The sequence below is a fragment of the Pagrus major genome, chromosome 7 (genome assembly GCF_040436345.1).
Source record: "Pagrus major chromosome 7, Pma_NU_1.0".
Classification (NCBI taxonomy): Eukaryota; Metazoa; Chordata; class Actinopteri; order Spariformes; family Sparidae; genus Pagrus; species Pagrus major.
The window spans coordinates 23,891,668-23,900,030 of record NC_133221.1 but is presented as its reverse complement, the minus strand read 5'-3'; the positions used below and the strand labels follow the sequence as shown (position 1 = coordinate 23,900,030).

Here is an 8,363-nt window from a genome sequence, read left to right as displayed (position 1 = left end):
AGTCCATTGGAGATGCTGTCAGTATGGACTACAATACTTTGTCATGCCTGTGTTATTCCCTAAGTAGGCAGCCAGCTGTGTCAAACATATCCATGACTGACTACATTATTGATGAGGACGATACTCGCCAAGCTGATGTCTCATTAACAGGGTTCGAAATGAACACCAGCTATCCAAAGGCCAAATGTTAGACAGCAAGAAACTGTGGAGCTGACCAAAGTAACATTTTCTGTGATAAATTTCACAACTGTGAACTGTGTTGTGAAATAACTATGATATTTATTTTTCAATGAGCCACCTAAAAATGCTAGTGGTTGATGGTCAACCTCAAGTCTTTCTTTTCAGAAACATAAATCATCACCACATATCATCTCTTTATGTGTTCAGACACTCAGAGAAGGAACAGATTAAGATATAAAGATGCAAATTGTTAGAATTTTTTAGTAATCTACAGATCATTAACATTTCACCCCCATCGACTGCTGACATGAAACATCCACAAAAGCCACCCAGAGCAGAGAAAAAAATTCCAGTCATTCTCACCATGCTCAGTTAAACTACTTTAGGAGATAACAAGTGGAGTCTGGAATATGAAACCATTGGGGTGTGGTTTAGTGGCCACCTATGTTACCCAATCCACCTTTGTTGGCTCCACAAATATCTAATATCATCACTGAAGCAAAAATGATTTAAAAGTAACAGTGAGAACAAAGAATTATAATTGAGATATGTGATTATGTGACATGATTCCAGGCTTAACTTTATATTTACTTCATCAAATCTTTTTAGGCTACATATATTTCAGTAATTAATAACAGCACAATATTAGAAAAAACTACAGTGAAGCTTAGCATGTTGTGGATTACATTCCAAAGATCCATATCATAATAATAATGATAATAAAAAATATAAGTAAAACCAAAACATTTTAAACAAATGTCTCATATTATCCATTCTTTTCTGCCGGCCACTCAACACGTATTATTATTGGTCAATCGTTCCATGCGTTACACCTGATTGGCTGCGGACCATGCCTGTCATGTATCTAGCCACGCCCCTGACACCAGCGACTTCCGCTTCTGTGTCAATCCCAGGCTACACTAAATTCCTGCTCATCTCTCTGGACCTGTCAAAACATTCACCCTGCACAAACCACCGAGGTAAGACGACCAGCAACATACCACTCTGTCTGTGTTCTTTTGTTGTTGTGTTTTCCATGACACAAGATTTGCTTCGCCTTTTGTGCTCAAGAACGGTTGCTAACATCGCTCGTTAGCCACCTTTTTCCTCTTTTAGCCCGCCCGCTAACGTTAATACTGGCTGTCAAAAAGCTCCCCAACGTCCTGTCAGAGTTGCAGCTGTATGGTGGGTGTTGTTTGGGACAAGCAGTACCCCATATGATGTTTAAATTACATTGTTTTAATAAAAAAACATGTCGGCTCAGATTATTTAAGTTTGAATTTGACAAGCTAGTATAACTGCTAATGTTAGCAAGCGAACATTTCACGGTAGCATAGCATCTGGGATGGGTTGTCCTTGGCTCTTGTGTAGCGAGTTGTACGTTGTTAAGTTGTCAGTGAGGACTTCATCAACATCACTCAGCTTGAATTGAGTGACATATTAATTTCTGGCTATTTGTTAATGTGTTAGCTGGCAGTGCTAGCAAGTTATCTGGTCCGACTGTTACTTCAAATCTCAGCCAAGGCGTAGGTTAAAGTTCCTCCTATCGCGTTTTACTGTCTCTGCAAACAGTGGGAATGTTCCCCTGCCTGTTTGGCCTCTCGCCGCCTCCATCACCATCTCGATCTGACTCACAGGACAGACTAAACAAAGCTCTGTCTTTTAACGTTGGTGTACTTGAGGTCAGTGACACCAAGGTTTACACTGACACAGCAGGCTGTTTGTGTGCTCCCCCTGATAGTCTGTCCCTCAGAGGCAGAGATTACACTACTGCATCAAGTGACCTGCTGCTGGGAAACAGTGCTTACATTAAGACTGTGAGTCTGTTTAGATACTCACTGATATCTTGTTGTGTCGCATATTGAAATATTTTGACTACCACTTGGGAACATTGCATTACAATAATGGACAAAAATGCAGACTCATTTTTTGATATGTGTATAAGATACTGAGGGTATGTCCTGTTAACATTACTACAACATTCAATATTTATCTCTTGTAGATAAATCAGTAACAATTGTTGCCGGACTGACAATAAATTGAATCCTTTGATTGTGTTGAGCACTGCCATTTTCTAAAGTTGAAGTGGAGACTACAACACAGTTTCAGTTGTGCTGAAACAAGTATTACTGAAGCATTTGATTGACTAAAACGTATTTGCTGACAATTTCATAAGCTATAGAGCATGAATTTCTAATGTCAATACAATACCTTGAAAAATAAGGACATTTGATTGCATGTTTGATACCACGGGGAAACATTGACACAATATTTAGGACAGAAAAATGTAGGTTTTCATTCAAAGATAAATATAACAAGGCTTGTGTACTGTGAGTTAAGAACAACAGCATCTAAGTACACCTACGTAAGTGGGGGCTATGTGAGCGCTACAGTGGTGCATTTCATCTCGCTAGTAATGGTGTATCAATACTGCAAAACATTTTTATTGAAACCATTTCAAATATTCAGAGTCAGTGTGTATCGATACTTCAATTTTGCCAACACACGTAGGAGATTCATTATTTGAATACAAGAGTTTTCTTGTTGTCGCCACTATACCAAGATGGAGGGAAGACAAATAAAGTTATGGTAACTTCGGGATGTTTTTGTAATTTTGTTTTAATTATTTTGATATTTTGTTTGGTAATTTATTGATTGATTAACTGAAAAATTAGGAAGAATTTGTTCGCTGCAGACTGTGATAGTATACATGAAATTTCACTGAAAAAGTTTAGGATGTTGTACTTGAAAATTTCACATATATATATTAATTTATATATATTACATGAAATCCACAACATTGTTTCAGTAACATTTAAACAGCTAATAACAGATTTAATTTGTTTACAGTCCTCGAGAAATTACACTTAACATGTCCACAGGAACACACACCTGCTGATTTTATTGCTACATTACACGAGACACCAGACCATTCTCCATGGAATTACAGCTTTTGTCATGTTGTAATGCGTCTTCCTCCCTAAGGTGCCTTAATTACCCCCTTAGTTAGTTGCTATGGTGATGGTTTCCATTTGAGAGGGGAGCATCACAGTGTACCAGCGGACTGCCTTCCTTCCACTCTGCAGAACAGCCGAGTGAGGCAGTTATGCATGAATGAGAGATTTATTCCGTGTTTGTTGATTTAGTGTAAGCCTACTTAAGTGTTCATATTCTGAGAACACCTAACGAGATTTTTTCAATTATGCAGTATGTCCTTTTGAGTTCTGTGGTTAAACTTTAGGGAACAGGAAAGAGATTTTGCAAGACATGTCCTAAAAGCCAGCTTTCAACACAGCTGCGAGGAATGTTGCAGTGATGGCAGCACCAGCACACGCTAAGGCAGATGTATCATGAATTATTTAGGCACGCAAGTTGTAGTGTTTTAGATCTGCTCGCTCCCTTTTTCAACTGTACAATTTATATTTGTAAAATACAGCTTCATTTTCTTTTTGTGCGTTTTAAAAATCTACAGAGGGTTGCCACGTGGGGATAGGGCACAGTTTGAGCTAGTCTAGGCAACCATCCAGGCAACAGAAACAATACTGAATGTATAATTTATGATAGAGCTGAGTAACAGGTAGCCAATGAGGAGCTTGTCTGATAGGCAGCCTTTGTATTGTTTTGCTTTGCTTTGATTGGCTCGTGGTCATAGGGACTGCATGTTGTTCAGCAGGGACAAACTGAGACAACAAGCCTGCTTCAGATTAAACATCATAACAGCACTGTATTGAAATACTGGCCAATATTAGTGATAATAAGCAATGTACAGATATTGATCTGTTATTAATTTCTTGCAGGAATTTGTCAGGTTATGCAGTTAGCAGTTAAATTATTATTAAGTACTGTGGTAATTTAAAAACTACATTTTAAAACTTAACTCACTGATTCTTTGCTAAAGATATGGTGTAACGTGAACATGGTCATTTTGGACCCCACTTTAGATGGGTTAGGGTTAGTACATGATTAACTATAAACGGTACTGAGTTGGTCTGTGTAGTTTCTCTCTGCAGCAGTTTCCCCACTAAAGATGGTTTAGTGATGTATTTATTTATAGCACATCGCATGTCCAGATACGGGGAGACCATGTGCAAGAGTTTGATTGGTCATCATGGTTTGGTTTTCTCTTTCTCTTTCTGTTCTTTGTTAACGATAATGACCACATCAACAAACACTTCTCTTTTAGTGAGCTGAAGAAGGACTCGAATGTTCTTATTTTGAGATCTGGCAAAGTTGCACTGCTGCACAAATGGACTGAAACTGTTGCGTATGCTGTGATTTAAATGAAAATAAAACATGTATCGGCACCTTTATGATGTATTATTGGGTGAACCTAAATGAAAAAGGAATGAAATGATAGGAAGGACATTTAGGTGCACCAGTGCAACCAGTGTAGCGTTTGAAGCAAAAATCCAGCTTAACCAGATTTTCCCAGTTCAGCCAGTCACACACCAGTACAGTCACATACAATGCTGATGACAAAATTGCTTTTGTGCACATGTTTTATACTGTATGAACTCAATTAGGAGTGTCACAGTGTTGGTATTTAAGGGAGGACACGGTTAAGGGTTTAAAGGTTAGTTTCAATGCATCCTAGCGGGTTTAACTTCCAAGCAGGTATTACTGGAACGTGCTGACTCACACTACACTGAATGGTTTTTTTTGTGTGTCTGTGCATGTGTGAGGGAGACTGTGTGCTCAGCATCCTGCTCAGAATGAGACAGTGTTTCGTTCCCAGAGGATTAACACTGAGTTCTAGCAGGAGGAACCTGAAGAGGACAGACTCATCGCTTCAGTCAGAGACAGAGACACAAAGGAAATCAGTCAACAGTTATATGGGATTATCCTCAGCATGGGGATTAAGCCACATTCTTGACTAAAACAAAACCAAATGGCGAGATTAATTGCAAAACAGATACTTGTCTTGGACTAATTTTAGTCTTTGCTCAGAAAAACAGTCCTTGAGCCATTGTTTTTATTTTTTGATGACAGACTTGACTTACATAAGTCCCTCAAAATCTTCTGTTTCCTCATCATCTCAGTGCTGTTAGTTCGACTCATGCAGCTGTGCCTGCATAGATGTGTGGGCTGCATTTATGTTATATTTTTTTCTTCTGTCTGATACATTCTGATTTATCTTGCAAAAGGGAGGTCACGGGCAGTGGCTCAAATCCTTGAAGTTGTTACTTTTCACATCCCTTGCCTTTTAATAGTGTTCTGGCTAGAAAAATGCGAGCTATATGGCTATAAATAATTTTTATATAATTTGTATGTGTGTGTGTGTGTGTGTGTGTGTGTGTTTGGGTCCCTTTTGTGCTTTTCTTCCTGGGCTGATGTCCTTATCCAGGGCTGATTGGCTGATAATCTCGAGGTTGCACCAGCCTCTCTCTTACTGTTTTTGTCGGACATGTTTTATTGAGAGATTGTTAGGGGAGAATTTCCTTGTTAGAGGAAATATAGATAGATTCTTACTGTTATCATTTTTCAGCTGCGCCTGTGTGTGTGCCCGCGTGTGTGTGTATGTGTGTGTTTTTATATTGATGTTGTGCCTTATGAGTTTTATTTCCATTCTGCTGAGCAGTTGTTAATGTAGCCAGCAGTGCAAGTCCTCCCTCTGCAGACCATGATAGATGTTGGTGACGTTAGCGCTTATTTTTACCAAATCACTGCTGTCAGTGGATGCACTTAATCGAGGTTAGTCTTGTGATTGAGGTCGAGTGAATTTGATTTCATACTTGCGGTCATACTGTAATAAGAAGTTGTTTGTCAGCTGTTGATATTTAAACTCTCTTGCTAAGGGTCTTGTGATATGCACTTCTACTTCCATTCCCTCAGGCAGCACCGATGTGTCCTACTACCGATGATGTACAGTAGATAATGTTCTAAAACAATTATAGCTGTGATACAGCGTTGTTTTGTTTTCCCCACATTTTCAATGCTTTTTCTGTGTTGTTGAGATGAAAACAGGGAGTCTTGGACATGAAATGAAATTTCTAGTATAAGTTTACCTACAACTTTACCTACAAGTACACAACCCCGAAACAGTTCCATCCCCAGTGTTCTTTTCTGCACTAATGCACAGTGAGTGGCCACAGCAAAATGCTGCTCTGTGTTGGACTCCCTCCGACACAGTGGCCTGACTGTGCTTCTTGATCCAAATGTTGCTTCTCAGGCTACAATATAATCCCACCTCTTTCTCTGGGATTGGCAGATGAAAACCCATTCCCTTTATCCTAACCCTAGTCTTGTAGCTATGACCTTTAAAGCATGTTGGTAGATTTTAATCAAATCACACACAGTCTGCAAAATCTGCGCCTCGGAAACAATTTATAGTGAAACAACATCCCAGTTGTGAAGGCACCTGAATTATTCTCCTCTTCAGGTTGTTTAGATTTTGCGCTAAAATGGTGTTGAGACAAGTACATGCAACGATATTCATCAGTAAAGAGCAGTACGACATTTTTGGAGTTTTTTTTAACAGCTTCATGGTCTTTTGCGTACTTTATGGATACTATAAAATTGTACTGTGTGTGTGATGCTAGTCATTTGGCCTATTTTGACCAAACATTCCAGGAACTGAGCAGCCCAAGAAACTGAACTGATTTAAATCAGGATATAATAGCCCCTTTATCCCTTGCTTATTTATTTTCCACTGCATCTCAAGAACCATGATTTAGTGACAAACTGTTTTTGCACATCAGACAGCAACCAAAAATGTTGTTCTTACTGTTGGACAACCGTGTGATGTTTGACTTTTGGAAAAGTTACAAGGAGCAGTGAAATGGGAGACTGAAAATGTCAGAAAATCCAGTTTTTCTTTTTTCTCTTCTCGTTAATGTATCCGCAATAAAACAATTAACAAATAAAGTTTTTTTGCTTGCCCTCTTTTTTCCAGGCTAACTAGGAGGTTGGTCAAATTTCAACAACATAGCAAGAAATTTCTGTAATTTTTCCAATGTGATGAGACTACTTTCAAAATGAATACTGGTGACAACCAGTGTTTGTTGTAGGGCTGTGCCGAATAGTTGGAGCCTTCGAAGCTTCATTCATGATGCTGATATTCAAATTTGAAATCAACATTCAAATGCTGCGCAGCTTAGGTTTTTGCATGGTAGTTGATTGTTGAGTTTCGTTGCCGGGTCGTCAAATAATGACCCTGACTCAGACTGAGCCGCCAACCCAAAGCGACTCAACAATCAACTCTTTTCCTGAAATGGTCACCATTAACAGGGAGGTCTAGCAGCAGTTTAACAGCACTATATTACATTAATCTAATTGCAGCTCAAATGCCCTTTTCAGTGAATTAAGTTGTTAATAAAAACAAATCATTATATCTTTGCATTGGCTTGGCACTAGGCACTCCATTTAATTTAATGAATCACTATAATCAATATATATACTATTTTGTCTGAGGATTTATCATTAAGGATGATGGCGTCAGAAAATATGACGACAGACATTTGAAGTTTCATTAAAAAACCTCAATAGAAAATAAGATGATGCAGTCCATTGGTTTGTTGCAATCAGAATGAGAATGGTACACTAGTAGTTGCTCTCACAGAGATTGTCCTGGAATAGTCAGTGGCGATGAGCATAATAGACCTCTTTTGTACTAGAGGTAGTACAAAGATTTAGGGCCATACTCACCAGTGGAACCGGCCCAGTTTGTCCAGAGAGTGGCTAAATGTTGTTTTGGTACTTTTGTTTGCTTCCTTTTTTGCGACCTTTTTGTTGAAATAAGGACGCAGTCATTAGTTGATTTGTTCACTTTGTATAGAGCACTGGTTCCCCCTTGGCAGAGTTCATAGAGCATTGTCTTGCTAAGTTGGCTATCATTATGGATTTGCCATATCTTTTTAGAAGTTTGTTCATACCGATATGGACTAATATAAATAGCATCACTTATTAGATAGTGAAAGTATCAAACATTAATTGGCCAATTAAGTGTAAATATTATTTTCTTATTTAAAAGTCTGGTCCCTACAGTGTCTGCTTGGAAAAAAACCTGGCACTTGGACAAATGTACTTGTTGACCCTTGGTTTAGGAGTTCCTGGGTATTAGTAGAAACGCACCAATTATCCCTTTTTGAGAAGCCACTCATCTGGCCAGGCAGGACTATTCACGAGCTAGTTACTGAACTCCACTATCCACTATCCTCTATTTTGTTTCAGGCAACTTGAATTGA

The 8,363-nt window shown here is 38.7% G+C and overlaps 1 protein-coding gene across 1 annotated transcript in view; it reads left to right on the top strand.

Moving 5' to 3' along the window:
- Positions 1-1,090: 1,090 nt before the first annotated feature.
- LOC140999584 (oxysterol-binding protein-related protein 2-like) overlaps positions 1,091-8,363 on the top strand; it is a 28,808-nt gene continuing 21,535 nt past the window's right edge. Inside the window, exon 1 of the mRNA XM_073470055.1 lies at positions 1,091-1,160. The gene's annotated coding sequence lies outside the window, so the exon portion shown is untranslated. The remainder of the gene's footprint in view (positions 1,161-8,363) is intronic.